At 47.5% G+C, this 18,538-nt stretch overlaps 4 non-coding genes and 2 pseudogenes across 4 annotated transcripts; 3 read left to right on the forward strand and 3 right to left on the reverse strand.

The window, feature by feature from the left end:
* Positions 1–426: 426 nt before the first annotated feature.
* LOC137325858 (U2 spliceosomal RNA) lies at positions 427–633 on the forward strand (annotated as a pseudogene).
* Positions 634–2,612: 1,979 nt separating this feature from the next.
* LOC137325883 (U1 spliceosomal RNA) lies at positions 2,613–2,776 on the reverse strand. Its single transcript, XR_010964047.1, has one exon. It is a non-coding gene; the product is annotated as a U1 spliceosomal RNA (small nuclear RNA).
* Positions 2,777–8,092: 5,316 nt separating this feature from the next.
* On the forward strand, positions 8,093–8,299 carry LOC137325859 (U2 spliceosomal RNA; annotated as a pseudogene).
* Positions 8,300–10,278: 1,979 nt separating this feature from the next.
* On the reverse strand, positions 10,279–10,442 carry LOC137325895 (U1 spliceosomal RNA). The gene has a single exon (XR_010964049.1). It is a non-coding gene; the product is annotated as a U1 spliceosomal RNA (small nuclear RNA).
* A 5,133-nt stretch (positions 10,443–15,575) lies between these two features.
* Positions 15,576–15,766, forward strand: LOC137325689 (U2 spliceosomal RNA). The gene has a single exon (XR_010963933.1). It is a non-coding gene; the product is annotated as a U2 spliceosomal RNA (small nuclear RNA).
* Positions 15,767–17,745: 1,979 nt separating this feature from the next.
* On the reverse strand, positions 17,746–17,909 carry LOC137325906 (U1 spliceosomal RNA). Its single transcript, XR_010964051.1, has one exon. It is a non-coding gene; the product is annotated as a U1 spliceosomal RNA (small nuclear RNA).
* Positions 17,910–18,538: the final 629 nt, after the last annotated feature.

An 18,538-nucleotide genomic window follows, 5' to 3' on the forward strand; every position in this document is an offset into this window, starting at 1 on the left:
AACCCTCTCCCATCTGATTGGTGGACTACTGGCAAATTTACAAATCTCTCAAGCAATCCGAGCGAGAAAGGTAAAAACGGCAACTTCTTTAAGCCGATCCACTGTTGCAATTAGAAATGGTGGCAAAATTGTGCCGAGAGCGGGAGAGAACGGCAGTGGTTCTAGACTGCTTTAGACACATTCAGCCAGAGTCAAAGGAGGGAGGGCAGACAGGACCCAAGATCAATTCACATCGAGCGCGTTATCGCTTCTCGGCCTTTTGGCTAAGATCAAGTGGTCAAGTGGGGGAAGGCAACCATTTGGAGCCTTCCTGCCATTGTATGCCGGGGGGATGCAGTCAGGGAGAAATCCCCTCGGGCAGAGTGTAGAGCTTTGGCTTGTAGAGCTTTGGCTTGATGTAATGTCACTGCAAGGAATCTGGAATGAATCTGTAAGGCAATAAGGCACCCCAGAGTGTCAGAAAAAAAAAAAAAAAAAAAATCTGTTCTTATCAGTTTAATATCTGATACGTCCCCTATCTGGGGACCATATATTAAATTGATTTTTGGAACAGGGAGATGGAATAGGGGCTTGCTCCGTCCACTCCACGCATCGACCCAGTATTGCAGTGTCTCTGGGAACGGTGCACCTCCCTCTGGGGAGATATTCAAAAGGAAAAAACAGCTCTTTCCCAGTGTCTCTCTACGTGAGTATGGATTATTACTCAGAATAAAGCTGATATATTGCACTTACTTTCTCAGCTCATTGCTATTCTTTTCTTCTCCTGGGCTGAGTGCCCCTCGCTCCCTCGCAGCGATATAATTCAAACTGCAAAATACCTTGACGTCGTTGACTTTAAACGAGCAGGGTCTGCGTGTCTTTGTGCGTACAAATGAAAACTGCGAGATTAAAGTGTGTGTGCTCCTGAACTCTCTGTCTGTCTGTCAAGGAGAGGAAAAGGCGGTGGTGATGAGGGTGGAGCATCGCGCTCAGGAAAGGAGACTTTCTTTGATGCTGCCAATTAATCTGCACCAGAAAGTCGCTCCCCCCGACCGGGATTCGAACCCAGGTCTCAACGAGTTTGAAAGGTTGCGTCCTGTAAGAATTCTGGGAATTCCTCCTCTTCCGAGTTTGGAAAACTTTGGCCATTGACCAAAATCCTAAGATGGAAGGATAGGTGAGACATCACCAGTCTCTGTTTCAATGCAAAACCTACAGCAGGTGGTCAATGATCAGCACTAATTCGAGAGGCAGTCGGTCATTGAGAGAGGCAACTGCTCCAGACATGGCGGAGCCATGCCTCGGTTCTGATGCAAAACCAATCGACAGCGAGGACGTGGGGTGAAAAGGGAGCCTTGTGTGGCAAGTGCTCGACGATCGGAATGAATTCGAAGAACAATGGCCCATCGAGAGAAGCAATTGCAACATGATGAGAGACCATCAAAAGCCATTAAAGACTCTTAACAACTTTGTAAGAACTGTTAAACAGACATGGAGCGCCTCATTTAACAACGAAAACTATTGTAAGAGAGGAGTATATAAGTGGAAGCTCGAAACCCCTCTCTCTCTTGTTTGCTCTCTTGCTTTTGGTCTCTTGTTTTTTGCGCTTGTTTGCTGTCTCTGGTTCTTGCTCTCTTGCTTCTTTGCTCTTATCTCTTTTCCAGCTCTTTCTCTCTCTCTCTTAGTTCCTGCTCGCTCTTTTTTTTTCACCCGAGCTCTCCAGGGAGGAGAGCAGCTTCCAACGAAACCAATGTGAGAGAACCGGTCAGCCAGACCGAAGAGTGTAAAGGAATGGTGAGCCCCAACCATACGTGTGTGTGTGTGATAGGTGTCTCCAGGGTCCCCACCAGCCTCTTAGTTTAGCGGGATAAGGTACTGTAGTGGGTGTGTGTAACTCAATGTACTGTGCAGGACCGTTTTTATCGTTATTTTCTTCGTGTTGATGGAATAATAAAAGCAACATTCCAATTAAATTCAAACACCGAGTTTGTGTGTTCTCTGTGCCATTCGGCTATGTGATCCATCACCGGGTGCGTTAGCAAAAGTCTTGTCTTCCTGAACTCCCGGTCCATGAGGTATAAGTGTTCCTTGGCTAGACCGGGGACCAGATATCTGCACCGATCAATAGGGTGAGAACAACCCCAAAGCACCCTACAGTCCTAACCACTAGACCACCAGGGGAGCTGCCTCAACCTCCCTGAGGAACCTGGACATGAGGCTGAGAACACGCACACCGGCCCCACTGGCAGCACCGACCAGCAGGGGGCCGGCCGGCTGGTCCTTCCCTTTCACAGGCTTTTGGCCCTCGATTAAACGGCAAAGGTGTTCAGAAGGAAGGACGGGAGGGTGGGAAATCAGTGGAATGTCACACCTCCGACCCAGAAAACAGGTCTCCTGGTCAAAGCAGTCCTGCCCCGCCCTGCCATTAATGTGACAATGGACAGGGCCCAGCAGCTTCAGACACATCTTTCTTTCAATATGCAAGTTCTTTTTAAAAACCTTTCCTTCCACAGCAGCCTCTGAGTGAGAGAGAGAGACTGACTGACTGACATAACGTACACACACACACAAAACAACGCCTCCCATCCGATTGGTGGACTACTGGATCGAAAATCTAACTTTTAGTTTCAATGCAGGGGAGAGCGCGAACGCAGTCCCCCACTACCACAAATTTTGCAGTCGAGTATCCCGCATTTGGGGACATCGCAGGTGTCAGCACACCCCGTGTGCAATGGGCTAGCCTCGTCCTGGGAGATCCACCTTCGGGATCACAGATTCTTCCCTGCCAGGTAAGTATGCCTTATGTCGCCACACAGTGCCACTTGACAGCATTCACTGCCTCTTACGGTTGCAACGGCAGGTTTTAAAAATCAGAATGTCCCTTCGCTCGCAACGTGCTGATGCTCTGAGAGATTAATTCTGCTCAAATATTGGACCCTATATCCGATGATATACTCTCGGAGAAAATACTGCAGCAATGCGGTGCCGGCGATGGTTGTTTGCGTGTCGCCCTTCGAGGGAATTGTCCCGCCTCCAGTTGTTGTTGTTGTAATATATACACGCGCGCTGTTGTAGGAATATTGAACTGCAAGTTGTCGCTATAGTAGTAGTTTCGAATCAGCACAAAGCAGGTGCCTCCCTGGAATGTCACACGTGGGTGGCAGGTCCCTCCCTGACCTGGCCTGGAATGTCACGCCTGCGTCCCAGAAAACAGATCTCCTGGTCAAAGCAGTCCCGCCCCGCCCTGGGATTAACATGACAATGGACAGGGCCTAGTCAGGAGCAGCTTGACACACAACTCACAATATGCACTTCTGAAACATTAACGTTGTTCAACAGTTTAACCAGCCTTTAACACGTCTTGTGTTTTAGGAACATAGGAACAGGAGGAGGCCATTCAGCCCTCGTGCCTGCTCCGCCATTTGATAAGATCATGGCTGATCTGTGATCTAACTCCATATACCTGCCTTTGGCCCACATCCCTTAATATCTTTGGTTGCCAAAAAGCTGTCTATCTCAGATTTAAATTTAGCAATTGAGCTAGTATCAATTGCCGTTTGGGGAAGTGAGTTCCAAATGTTTTCTAATCTCACTCCTGAAAGGTCTGGCTCTAATTTTTAGACTGTGCCCCCTACTCCTACAATCCCCAACCAGCGGAAATAGTTTCTCTCTATCCACCCTATCTGTTCCCTTTAATATCTTATAAACTTTGATCAGATCACCCCTTAACCTTCGAAACTCCAGAGAATACAACCCCAAATTGTGTAATCTCTCCTCGTAACTTAACCCTTGAAGTCCAGGTATCATTCTAGTAAACCTACGCTGCACTCCCTCCAAGGCCAATGTGTCCTTCCGAAGGTGCGGTGCCCAGAACTGCTCACAGTACTCCAGGTGCAGTCTTACCAGGGTTTTGTATAGCTGCAGCATAACTTCTGCCCCATTGTACTCCAGTCCTCTAGATATAAAGGCCAGCATTCCATTAGCCTTATTGATTATTTTCTGCACCTGTTCATGACACTTCAATGATCTATGTACCTGGACCCCTCAATCCCTTTGGACATCCACTGTTTTTAACTTTTTACCATTTAGAAAGTATCCTGTTCTATCCTTTTTTGATCCAAAGTGGATGACCTCACATTTGTCTACATTGAATTCCATTTGCCACAGTTTTGCCCATTCACCTAATCGATCAATATCGCTTTGTAATTTTATGTTTTCATCTACACTGTTGACAATGCCACCAATCTTTGTGTCATCGGCAAACTTAGATATGAGACTTTCTATGCCTTCATCTAAGTCGTTAATAAACATTGTGAATAATTGAGGCCCCAAGACAGATCCCTGCGGGACTCCACTAATCACACCCTGCCAATGTGAGTACCTTCCCATTATCCATACTCACTGTCGCCTTTCACTCAGCCAACTTCCGAACCAAGTCCGTACTTTTCCCTCGATTCCATGGGCTTCTATCTTAGCTAACAGTCTCTTCTGTGAGACCTTATCAAATGCCTTCTGGAAGTCCATATAAATAACATCCATTGACATTCCCCTATCCACTACTTTAGTCACCTCTTCAAAAAATTCATTCAGGTTTGTCAAGCACGACCTACCTTTCACAAATCCATGCTGGCTCTCTCTGATTAACTGAAAATTCTCGAGGTAGAAAACTATCCCGGACACACTCAAGAAATTCACTACCTTTCTGACAGTTGCTGGTCTGCTTTTCCCAATCTATGTGAAGGTTGAAGTTCCCCCATTAAGACCACTATGCCTTTGTTACACGCTTGTCTAATTCTGCATTTATACAATCTAGCACTTCAGAGCTGCTGCCAGGGGTCCTATATGCAACTCCCACATAGTCTTAGATCCTTTCCTATTTCTCAATTCAACCCATAAGGTCTCTGTTGGCTGCTTACCTCTCGTTATATCCTCCTTTATCATTGAAGTGATTTCATCTCTAATCACTAAGGATACTCCTCCCCCTCTTCCATTTTACCTATCTCTCCTCTAGACTTTATAACCTGGTATATTTAGTTCCCAATCCTGACCATCCTGCAGCCATGTCTCAGTAATAGCTATCATGTCATACCTTCCAATTTGAATTTGAACCTGTAGTTCATTTAATATACTCTGTGCATTTGTATATAGATCTCTTAGTTGGGCCACACACCCTAGCCTGACCTTCAGCTTTGGTGCTGGGTTAATCTCCTTACGTCTTCTAGTTTTCACTTTATCTGTAGTTCCTAATGTACACTTTGTTTCTGCTGCTATACGCTTTTCCCTTTCACTTGTTCTTGAACAACCGTTTGTACTATTTGTATTGTAAATTTCCCCTGGGTCTTCCCCTCTCATGCTGCTCTCAACTTTACTCCCTTCTGACTCCCCGCTCAGGTTCCCATCCCCCTGCCATTCTAGTTTAAACCTTCCCCAACAGCATTCGCAAACACCCCCGCGAGGACATTGGTCCCGGACCTGCTCGGGTGTAACCCGTCCCGCTTGTACGGGTCCCACCTTTCCCAGAACTAGGAATCGAAATCCCTCCCTCCTACACCATCCCTGCAGCCACGCATTCATCCGGTCTATTCTCTTGTTCCTATAAATAGTAGCACATGGCACTGGTAGTAATCCTGAGATCACTACCTTTGAAGTCCTGCTTTTTAAATTTATCTCCTAACTCCTTAAATTCACATTGCAGGACCTCATCCCTTTTTTTACCTATGTCATTGGTACCAATATGGATCACGACTACTGGCTGTTCACCCTCCCCCTCCAGAATGTCCTGGAGCTGCTCCGCGACATAGAGTCATAGAAGTTTACAACATGGAAACAGGCCCTTCGGCCCAACATGTCCATGTCGCCCAGTTGATACCACTAAGCTAGTCCCAATTGCCTGCACTTGGCCCATATCCCTCTATACCCATCTTACCCATGTAACTGTCCAAATGCGTTTTAAAAGACAAAATTGTACCCGCCTCTACTACTGCCTCTGGCAGCTCGTTCCAGACACTCACCACCCTTTGAGTGAAAAAATTGCCCCTCTGGACCTTTTTGTATCTCTCCCCTCTCACCTTAAATCTATGTCCCCTCGTTATAGACTCCCCTACCTTTGGGAAAAGATTTTGACTATCTACCTTATCTATGCCCCTCATTATTTTATAGACTTCTATAAGATCACCCCTTAACCTCCTACTCTCCAGGGAAAAAAGTCCCAGTCTATCCAACCTCTCCCTATAAGTCAAACCATCAAGTCTCGGTAGCATCCTAGTAAATCTTTTCTGCACTCTTTCTAGTTTAATAATATCCTTTCTATAATAGGGTGACCAGAACTGTACACAGTATTCCAAGTGTGGCCTTACTAATGTCCTGTACAACTTCAACAAAACATCCCAACTCCTGTATTCAATGTTCTGACCAATGAAACCAAGCATGCCGAATGCCTTCTTCACCACCCTATCCACCTGTGACTCCACTTTCAAGGAGCTATGAACCTGTACTCCTAGATCTCTTTGTTCTATAACTCTCCCCAACGCCCTACCATTAACGGAGTAGGTCCTGGCCCGATTCGATCTACCTTCCTTGACCCTAGCATCAGGGAGGCAACATACCATCCTGGAGTCACGATTGCGGCCGCAGAAACGCCTATCTGTTCCCCTTACAATTGGATCCCCTATCACTATAGCCCTGCCACTCTTCTTCCTCCCCTCCTGTGCAGCAGAGCCACCCGTGGTGCCACGAAATTGGCTCTTGCTGCTTTCCCCTGATAAGCCATCTCCCCCAACAGTATCCAAAGCTGTATATCTGTTTGAGAGGGAGATGGCCCCAGGGGACTCCTGCTCTACCTGCCTAGTCCTTTTATTCTGCCTGGCGGTCACCCATTTCCTTTCTGCCTGCGTAATCTTTACCTGCGGTGTGACCACCTCACTGATCGTGCTATCCACAATAGTCTCAGCATCATGGATGCTCCACAGTGAATCCACCCGCAGCTCCAGCTCCGAAATGCGGTTAGCCAGTAGCTGCAGCTGGACACACTTCCTGCACACATGGTCGCCAGGGACCCTGGTAGTGTCCATGGCTTCCCATATGGGGCAGGAGGAACATATCACGGGTGCGAGCTGTGCTGCCATAACTTGCCTTAGATTTACACTGCGTTCACCTCTCAGACTCTCCTCCCGCTCTCTGTCTCCTTTTACACTGTGCTCACCTCTCGGACTCTCCTGCCTCACCTGTGACGTTGCACAGTAGTTTTCTCTTGTTGCAGGTCTGCTGCTGCTTTTATTCCCCACTCTCAGTCTTCTGCTGCTCAGGTCCGCCGCCGCTCTGCGGAAAAAGTTAGGAAAAGCAAGACAAAGCAGCACCTCCTTCCCCCACTTCACCAAACTCCCACACTCACCAAACTCTCAGCTGTCTCACTCGGTGCTCTGTTGTACTCAGTTTTTATTTCCCATTTCCACCCAGCCAGCCAGCCAAGCCGGCATCTGCAGTATTTTCTTTTGATTGGTCTTGCCTGCTGTGGAACGAATGTTTAAACACAAGCTGCTGATTGTCAGCACCTCACCTCTTTCTCAATTGGCCTGTTGTAATCTCACTCAGACACGTCACATCACGTCACTAGTTTTCTCTAAAGAGGTTTCCTTCCACGGCAGTTAGTTAGTGACTGAGACTGACTGACGGAGGTCCGTTGAGACACAACCCTCTCCCATCTGATTGGTGGACTACTGGCAAATTTACAAATCTCTCAAGCAATCCGAGCGAGAAAGGTAAAAACGGCAACTTCTTTAAGCCGATCCACTGTTGCAATTAGAAATGGTGGCAAAATTGTGCCGAGAGCGGGAGAGAACGGCAGTGGTTCTAGACTGCTTTAGACACATTCAGCCAGAGTCAAAGGAGGGAGGGCAGACAGGACCCAAGATCAATTCACATCGAGCGCGTTATCGCTTCTCGGCCTTTTGGCTAAGATCAAGTGGTCAAGTGGGGGAAGGCAACCATTTGGAGCCTTCCTGCCATTGTATGCCGGGGGGATGCAGTCAGGGAGAAATCCCCTCGGGCAGAGTGTCGAGCTTTGGCTTGTAGAGCTTTGGCTTGATGTAATGTCACTGCAAGGAATCTGGAATGAATCTGTAAGGCAATAAGGCACCCCAGAGTGTCAGAAAAAAAAAAAAAAAAAAAATCTGTTCTTATCAGTTTAATATCTGATACGTCCCCTATCTGGGGACCATATATTAAATTGATTTTTGGAACAGGGAGATGGAATAGGGGCTTGCTCCGTCCACTCCACGCATCGACCCAGTATTGCAGTGTCTCTGGGAACGGTGCACCTCCCTCTGGGGAGATATTCAAAAGGAAAAAACAGCTCTTTCCCAGTGTCTCTCTACGTGAGTATGGATTATTACTCAGAATAAAGCTGATATATTGCACTTACTTTCTCAGCTCATTGCTATTCTTTTCTTCTCCTGGGCTGAGTGCCCCTCGCTCCCTCGCAGCGATATAATTCAAACTGCAAAATACCTTGACGTCGTTGACTTTAAACGAGCAGGGTCTGCGTGTCTTTGTGCGTACAAATGAAAACTGCGAGATTAAAGTGTGTGTGCTCCTGAACTCTCTGTCTGTCTGTCAAGGAGAGGAAAAGGCGGTGGTGGTGAGGGTGGAGCATCGCGCTCAGGAAAGGAGACTTTCTTTGATGCTGCCAATTAATCTGCACCAGAAAGTCGCTCCCCCCGACCGGGATTCGAACCCAGGTCTCAACGAGTTTGAAAGGTTGCGTCCTGTAAGAATTCTGGGAATTCCTCCTCTTCCGAGTTTGGAAAACTTTGGCCATTGACCAAAATCCTAAGATGGAAGGATAGGTGAGACATCACCAGTCTCTGTTTCAATGCAAAACCTACAGCAGGTGGTCAATGATCAGCACTAATTCGAGAGGCAGTCGGTCATTGAGAGAGGCAACTGCTCCAGACATGGCGGAGCCATGCCTCGGTTCTGATGCAAAACCAATCGACAGCGAGGACGTGGGGTGAAAAGGGAGCCTTGTGTGGCAAGTGCTCGACGATCGGAATGAATTCGAAGAACAATGGCCCATCGAGAGAAGCAATTGCAACATGATGAGAGACCATCAAAAGCCATTAAAGACTCTTAACAACTTTGTAAGAACTGTTAAACAGACATGGAGCGCCTCATTTAACAACGAAAACTATTGTAAGAGAGGAGTATATAAGTGGAAGCTCGAAACCCCTCTCTCTCTTGTTTGCTCTCTTGCTTTTGGTCTCTTGTTTTTTGCGCTTGTTTGCTGTCTCTGGTTCTTGCTCTCTTGCTTCTTTGCTCTTATCTCTTTTCCAGCTCTTTCTCTCTCTCTCTTAGTTCCTGCTCGCTCTTTTTTTTTCACCCGAGCTCTCCAGGGAGGAGAGCAGCTTCCAACGAAACCAATGTGAGAGAACCGGTCAGCCAGACCGAAGAGTGTAAAGGAATGGTGAGCCCCAACCATACGTGTGTGTGTGTGATAGGTGTCTCCAGGGTCCCCACCAGCCTCTTAGTTTAGCGGGATAAGGTACTGTAGTGGGTGTGTGTAACTCAATGTACTGTGCAGGACCGTTTTTATCGTTATTTTCTTCGTGTTGATGGAATAATAAAAGCAACATTCCAATTAAATTCAAACACCGAGTTTGTGTGTTCTCTGTGCCATTCGGCTATGTGATCCATCACCGGGTGCGTTAGCAAAAGTCTTGTCTTCCTGAACTCCCGGTCCATGAGGTATAAGTGTTCCTTGGCTAGACCGGGGACCAGATATCTGCACCGATCAATAGGGTGAGAACAACCCCAAAGCACCCTACAGTCCTAACCACTAGACCACCAGGGGAGCTGCCTCAACCTCCCTGAGGAACCTGGACATGAGGCTGAGAACACGCACACCGGCCCCACTGGCAGCACCGACCAGCAGGGGGCCGGCCGGCTGGTCCTTCCCTTTCACAGGCTTTTGGCCCTCGATTAAACGGCAAAGGTGTTCAGAAGGAAGGACGGGAGGGTGGGAAATCAGTGGAATGTCACACCTCCGACCCAGAAAACAGGTCTCCTGGTCAAAGCAGTCCTGCCCCGCCCTGCCATTAATGTGACAATGGACAGGGCCCAGCAGCTTCAGACACATCTTTCTTTCAATATGCAAGTTCTTTTTAAAAACCTTTCCTTCCACAGCAGCCTCTGAGTGAGAGAGAGAGACTGACTGACTGACATAACGTACACACACACACAAAACAACGCCTCCCATCCGATTGGTGGACTACTGGATCGAAAATCTAACTTTTAGTTTCAATGCAGGGGAGAGCGCGAACGCAGTCCCCCACTACCACAAATTTTGCAGTCGAGTATCCCGCATTTGGGGACATCGCAGGTGTCAGCACACCCCGTGTGCAATGGGCTAGCCTCGTCCTGGGAGATCCACCTTCGGGATCACAGATTCTTCCCTGCCAGGTAAGTATGCCTTATGTCGCCACACAGTGCCACTTGACAGCATTCACTGCCTCTTACGGTTGCAACGGCAGGTTTTAAAAATCAGAATGTCCCTTCGCTCGCAACGTGCTGATGCTCTGAGAGATTAATTCTGCTCAAATATTGGACCCTATATCCGATGATATACTCTCGGAGAAAATACTGCAGCAATGCGGTGCCGGCGATGGTTGTTTGCGTGTCGCCCTTCGAGGGAATTGTCCCGCCTCCAGTTGTTGTTGTTGTAATATATACACGCGCGCTGTTGTAGGAATATTGAACTGCAAGTTGTCGCTATAGTAGTAGTTTCGAATCAGCACAAAGCAGGTGCCTCCCTGGAATGTCACACGTGGGTGGCAGGTCCCTCCCTGACCTGGCCTGGAATGTCACGCCTGCGTCCCAGAAAACAGATCTCCTGGTCAAAGCAGTCCCGCCCCGCCCTGGGATTAACATGACAATGGACAGGGCCTAGTCAGGAGCAGCTTGACACACAACTCACAATATGCACTTCTGAAACATTAACGTTGTTCAACAGTTTAACCAGCCTTTAACACGTCTTGTGTTTTAGGAACATAGGAACAGGAGGAGGCCATTCAGCCCTCGTGCCTGCTCCGCCATTTGATAAGATCATGGCTGATCTGTGATCTAACTCCATATACCTGCCTTTGGCCCACATCCCTTAATATCTTTGGTTGCCAAAAAGCTGTCTATCTCAGATTTAAATTTAGCAATTGAGCTAGTATCAATTGCCGTTTGGGGAAGTGAGTTCCAAATGTTTTCTAATCTCACTCCTGAAAGGTCTGGCTCTAATTTTTAGACTGTGCCCCCTACTCCTACAATCCCCAACCAGCGGAAATAGTTTCTCTCTATCCACCCTATCTGTTCCCTTTAATATCTTATAAACTTTGATCAGATCACCCCTTAACCTTCGAAACTCCAGAGAATACAACCCCAAATTGTGTAATCTCTCCTCGTAACTTAACCCTTGAAGTCCAGGTATCATTCTAGTAAACCTACGCTGCACTCCCTCCAAGGCCAATGTGTCCTTCCGAAGGTGCGGTGCCCAGAACTGCTCACAGTACTCCAGGTGCAGTCTTACCAGGGTTTTGTATAGCTGCAGCATAACTTCTGCCCCATTGTACTCCAGTCCTCTAGATATAAAGGCCAGCATTCCATTAGCCTTATTGATTATTTTCTGCACCTGTTCATGACACTTCAATGATCTATGTACCTGGACCCCTCAATCCCTTTGGACATCCACTGTTTTTAACTTTTTACCATTTAGAAAGTATCCTGTTCTATCCTTTTTTGATCCAAAGTGGATGACCTCACATTTGTCTACATTGAATTCCATTTGCCACAGTTTTGCCCATTCACCTAATCGATCAATATCGCTTTGTAATTTTATGTTTTCATCTACACTGTTGACAATGCCACCAATCTTTGTGTCATCGGCAAACTTAGATATGAGACTTTCTATGCCTTCATCTAAGTCGTTAATAAACATTGTGAATAATTGAGGCCCCAAGACAGATCCCTGCGGGACTCCACTAATCACACCCTGCCAATGTGAGTACCTTCCCATTATCCATACTCACTGTCGCCTTTCACTCAGCCAACTTCCGAACCAAGTCCGTACTTTTCCCTCGATTCCATGGGCTTCTATCTTAGCTAACAGTCTCTTCTGTGAGACCTTATCAAATGCCTTCTGGAAGTCCATATAAATAACATCCATTGACATTCCCCTATCCACTACTTTAGTCACCTCTTCAAAAAATTCATTCAGGTTTGTCAAGCACGACCTACCTTTCACAAATCCATGCTGGCTCTCTCTGATTAACTGAAAATTCTCGAGGTAGAAAACTATCCCGGACACACTCAAGAAATTCACTACCTTTCTGACAGTTGCTGGTCTGCTTTTCCCAATCTATGTGAAGGTTGAAGTTCCCCCATTAAGACCACTATGCCTTTGTTACACGCTTGTCTAATTCTGCATTTATACAATCTAGCACTTCAGAGCTGCTGCCAGGGGTCCTATATGCAACTCCCACATAGTCTTAGATCCTTTCCTATTTCTCAATTCAACCCATAAGGTCTCTGTTGGCTGCTTACCTCTCGTTATATCCTCCTTTATCATTGAAGTGATTTCATCTCTAATCACTAAGGATACTCCTCCCCCTCTTCCATTTTACCTATCTCTCCTCTAGACTTTATAACCTGGTATATTTAGTTCCCAATCCTGACCATCCTGCAGCCATGTCTCAGTAATAGCTATCATGTCATACCTTCCAATTTGAATTTGAACCTGTAGTTCATTTAATATACTCTGTGCATTTGTATATAGATCTCTTAGTTGGGCCACACACCCTAGCCTGACCTTCAGCTTTGGTGCTGGGTTAATCTCCTTACGTCTTCTAGTTTTCACTTTATCTGTAGTTCCTAATGTACACTTTGTTTCTGCTGCTATACGCTTTTCCCTTTCACTTGTTCTTGAACAACCGTTTGTACTATTTGTATTGTAAATTTCCCCTGGGTCTTCCCCTCTCATGCTGCTCTCAACTTTACTCCCTTCTGACTCCCCGCTCAGGTTCCCATCCCCCTGCCATTCTAGTTTAAACCTTCCCCAACAGCATTCGCAAACACCCCCGCGAGGACATTGGTCCCGGACCTGCTCGGGTGTAACCCGTCCCGCTTGTACGGGTCCCACCTTTCCCAGAACTAGGAATCGAAATCCCTCCCTCCTACACCATCCCTGCAGCCACGCATTCATCCGGTCTATTCTCTTGTTCCTATAAATAGTAGCACATGGCACTGGTAGTAATCCTGAGATCACTACCTTTGAAGTCCTGCTTTTTAAATTTATCTCCTAACTCCTTAAATTCACATTGCAGGACCTCATCCCTTTTTTTACCTATGTCATTGGTACCAATATGGATCACGACTACTGGCTGTTCACCCTCCCCCTCCAGAATGTCCTGGAGCTGCTCCGCGACATAGAGTCATAGAAGTTTACAACATGGAAACAGGCCCTTCGGCCCAACATGTCCATGTCGCCCAGTTGATACCACTAAGCTAGTCCCAATTGCCTGCACTTGGCCCATATCCCTCTATACCCATCTTACCCATGTAACTGTCCAAATGCGTTTTAAAAGACAAAATTGTACCCGCCTCTACTACTGCCTCTGGCAGCTCGTTCCAGACACTCACCACCCTTTGAGTGAAAAAATTGCCCCTCTGGACCTTTTTGTATCTCTCCCCTCTCACCTTAAATCTATGTCCCCTCGTTATAGACTCCCCTACCTTTGGGAAAAGATTTTGACTATCTACCTTATCTATGCCCCTCATTATTTTATAGACTTCTATAAGATCACCCCTTAACCTCCTACTCTCCAGGGAAAAAAGTCCCAGTCTATCCAACCTCTCCCTATAAGTCAAACCATCAAGTCTCGGTAGCATCCTAGTAAATCTTTTCTGCACTCTTTCTAGTTTAATAATATCCTTTCTATAATAGGGTGACCAGAACTGTACACAGTATTCCAAGTGTGGCCTTACTAATGTCCTGTACAACTTCAACAAAACATCCCAACTCCTGTATTCAATGTTCTGACCAATGAAACCAAGCATGCCGAATGCCTTCTTCACCACCCTATCCACCTGTGACTCCACTTTCAAGGAGCTATGAACCTGTACTCCTAGATCTCTTTGTTCTATAACTCTCCCCAACGCCCTACCATTAACGGAGTAGGTCCTGGCCCGATTCGATCTACCTTCCTTGACCCTAGCATCAGGGAGGCAACATACCATCCTGGAGTCACGATTGCGGCCGCAGAAACGCCTATCTGTTCCCCTTACAATTGGATCCCCTATCACTATAGCCCTGCCACTCTTCTTCCTCCCCTCCTGTGCAGCAGAGCCACCCGTGGTGCCACGAAATTGGCTCTTGCTGCTTTCCCCTGATAAGCCATCTCCCCCAACAGTATCCAAAGCTGTATATCTGTTTGAGAGGGAGATGGCCCCAGGGGACTCCTGCTCTACCTGCCTAGTCCTTTTATTCTGCCTGGCGGTCACCCATTTCCTTTCTGCCTGCGTAATCTTTACCTGCGGTGTGACCACCTCACTGATCGTGCTATCCACAATAGTCTCAGCATCATGGATGCTCCACAGTGAATCCACCCGCAGCTCCAGCTCCGAAATGCGGTTAGCCAGTAGCTGCAGCTGGACACACTTCCTGCACACATGGTCGCCAGGGACCCTGGTAGTGTCCATGGCTTCCCATATGGGGCAGGAGGAACATATCACGGGTGCGAGCTGTGCTGCCATAACTTGCCTTAGATTTACACTGCGTTCACCTCTCAGACTCTCCTCCCGCTCTCTGTCTCCTTTTACACTGTGCTCACCTCTCGGACTCTCCTGCCTCACCTGTGACGTTGCACAGTAGTTTTCTCTTGTTGCAGGTCTGCTGCTGCTTTTATTCCCCACTCTCAGTCTTCTGCTGCTCAGGTCCGCCGCCGCTCTGCGGAAAAAGTTAGGAAAAGCAAGACAAAGCAGCACCTCCTTCCCCCACTTCACCAAACTCCCACACTCACCAAACTCTCAGCTGTCTCACTCGGTGCTCTGTTGTACTCAGTTTTTATTTCCCATTTCCACCCAGCCAGCCAGCCAAGCCGGCATCTGCAGTATTTTCTTTTGATTGGTCTTGCCTGCTGTGGAACGAATGTTTAAACACAAGCTGCTGATTGTCAGCACCTCACCTCTTTCTCAATTGGCCTGTTGTAATCTCACTCAGACACGTCACATCACGTCACTAGTTTTCTCTAAAGAGGTTTCCTTCCACGGCAGTTAGTTAGTGACTGAGACTGACTGACGGAGGTCCGTTGAGACACAACCCTCTCCCATCTGATTGGTGGACTACTGGCAAATTTACAAATCTCTCAAGCAATCCGAGCGAGAAAGGTAAAAACGGCAACTTCTTTAAGCCGATCCACTGTTGCAATTAGAAATGGTGGCAAAATTGTGCCGAGAGCGGGAGAGAACGGCAGTGGTTCTAGACTGCTTTAGACACATTCAGCCAGAGTCAAAGGAGGGAGGGCAGACAGGACCCAAGATCAATTCACATCGAGCGCGTTATCGCTTCTCGGCCTTTTGGCTAAGATCAAGTGTAGTATCTGTTCTTATCAGTTTAATATCTGATACGTCCCCTATCTGGGGACCATATATTAAATTGATTTTTGGAACAGGGAGATGGAATAGGGGCTTGCTCCGTCCACTCCACGCATCGACCCAGTATTGCAGTGTCTCTGGGAACGGTGCACCTCCCTCTGGGGAGATATTCAAAAGGAAAAAACAGCTCTTTCCCAGTGTCTCTCTACGTGAGTATGGATTATTACTCAGAATAAAGCTGATATATTGCACTTACTTTCTCAGCTCATTGCTATTCTTTTCTTCTCCTGGGCTGAGTGCCCCTCGCTCCCTCGCAGCGATATAATTCAAACTGCAAAATACCTTGACGTCGTTGACTTTAAACGAGCAGGGTCTGCGTGTCTTTGTGCGTACAAATGAAAACTGCGAGATTAAAGTGTGTGTGCTCCTGAACTCTCTGTCTGTCTGTCAAGGAGAGGAAAAGGCGGTGGTGGTGAGGGTGGAGCATCGCGCTCAGGAAAGGAGACTTTCTTTGATGCTGCCAATTAATCTGCACCAGAAAGTCGCTCCCCCCGACCGGGATTCGAACCCAGGTCTCAACGAGTTTGAAAGGTTGCGTCCTGTAAGAATTCTGGGAATTCCTCCTCTTCCGAGTTTGGAAAACTTTGGCCATTGACCAAAATCCTAAGATGGAAGGATAGGTGAGACATCACCAGTCTCTGTTTCAATGCAAAACCTACAGCAGGTGGTCAATGATCAGCACTAATTCGAGAGGCAGTCGGTCATTGAGAGAGGCAACTGCTCCAGACATGGCGGAGCCATGCCTCGGTTCTGATGCAAAACCAATCGACAGCGAGGACGTGGGGTGAAAAGGGAGCCTTGTGTGGCAAGTGCTCGACGATCGGAATGAATTCGAAGAACAATGGCCCATCGAGAGAAGCAATTGCAACATGATGAGAGACCATCAAAAGCCATTAAAGACTCTTAACAACTTTGTAAGAACTGTTAAACAGACATGGAGCGCCTCATTTAACAACGAAAACTATTGTAAGAGAGGAGTATATAAGTGGAAGCTCGAAACCCCTCTCTCTCTTGTTTGCTCTCTTGCTTTTGGTCTCTTGTTTTTTGCGCTTGTTTGCTGTCTCTGGTTCTTGCTCTCTTGCTTCTTTGCTCTTATCTCTTTTCCAGCTCTTTCTCTCTCTCTCTTAGTTCCTGCTCGCTCTTTTTTTTTCACCCGAGCTCTCCAGGGAGGAGAGCAGCTTCCAACGAAACCAATGTGAGAGAACCGGTCAGCCAGACCGAAGAGTGTAAAGGAATGGTGAGCCCCAACCATACGTGTGTGTGTGTGATAGGTGTCTCCAGGGTCCCCACCAGCCTCTTAGTTTAGCGGGATAAGGTACTGTAGTGGGTGTGTGTAACTCAATGTACTGTGCAGGACCGTTTTTATCGTTATTTTCTTCGTGTTGATGGAATAATAAAAGCAACATTCCAATTAAATTCAAACACCGAGTTTGTGTGTTCTCTGTGCCATTCGGCTATGTGATCCATCACCGGGTGCGTTAGCAAAAGTCTTGTCTTCCTGAACTCCCGGTCCATGAGGTATAAGTGTTCCTTGGCTAGACCGGGGACCAGATATCTGCACCGATCAATAGGGTGAGAACAACCCCAAAGCACCCTACAGTCCTAACCACTAGACCACCAGGGGAGCTGCCTCAACCTCCCTGAGGAACCTGGACATGAGGCTGAGAACACGCACACCGGCCCCACTGGCAGCACCGACCAGCAGGGGGCCGGCCGGCTGGTCCTTCCCTTTCACAGGCTTTTGGCCCTCGATTAAACGGCAAAGGTGTTCAGAAGGAAGGACGGGAGGGTGGGAAATCAGTGGAATGTCACACCTCCGACCCAGAAAACAGGTCTCCTGGTCAAAGCAGTCCTGCCCCGCCCTGCCATTAATGTGACAATGGACAGGGCCCAGCAGCTTCAGACACATCTTTCTTTCAATATGCAAGTTCTTTTTAAAAACCTTTCCTTCCACAGCAGCCTCTGAGTGAGAGAGAGAGACTGACTGACTGACATAACGTACACACACACACAAAACAACGCCTCCCATCCGATTGGTGGACTACTGGATCGAAAATCTAACTTTTAGTTTCAATGCAGGGGAGAGCGCGAACGCAGTCCCCCACTACCACAAATTTTGCAGTCGAGTATCCCGCATTTGGGGACATCGCAGGTGTCAGCACACCCCGTGTGCAATGGGCTAGCCTCGTCCTGGGAGATCCACCTTCGGGATCACAGATTCTTCCCTGCCAGGTAAGTATGCCTTATGTCGCCACACAGTGCCACTTGACAGCATTCACTGCCTCTTACGGTTGCAACGGCAGGTTTTAAAAATCAGAATGTCCCTTCGCTCGCAACGTGCTGATGCTCTGAGAGATTAATTCTGCTCAAATATTGGACCCTATATCCGATGATATACTCTCGGAGAAAATACTGCAGCAATGCGGTGCCGGCGATGGTTGTTTGCGTGTCGCCCTTCGAGGGAATTGTCCCGCCTCCAGTTGTTGTTGTTGTAATATATACACGCGCGCTGTTGTAGGAATATTGAACTGCAAGTTGTCGCTATAGTAGTAGTTTCGAATCAGCACAAAGCAGGTGCCTCCCTGGAATGTCACACGTGGGTGGCAGGTCCCTCCCTGACCTGGCCTGGAATGTCACGCCTGCGTCCCAGAAAACAGATCTCCTGGTCAAAGCAGTCCCGCCCCGCCCTGGGATTAACATGACAATGGACAGGGCCTAGTCAGGAGCAGCTTGACACACAACTCACAATATGCACTTCTGAAACATTAACGTTGTTCAACAGTTTAACCAGCCTTTAACACGTCTTGTGTTTTAGGAACATAGGAACAGGAGGAGGCCATTCAGCCCTCGTGCCTGCTCCGCCATTTGA

The sequence above is a fragment of the Heptranchias perlo genome, chromosome 9, assembly GCF_035084215.1.
Source record: "Heptranchias perlo isolate sHepPer1 chromosome 9, sHepPer1.hap1, whole genome shotgun sequence".
In the NCBI taxonomy this organism is placed as follows: Eukaryota; Metazoa; Chordata; class Chondrichthyes; order Hexanchiformes; family Hexanchidae; genus Heptranchias; species Heptranchias perlo.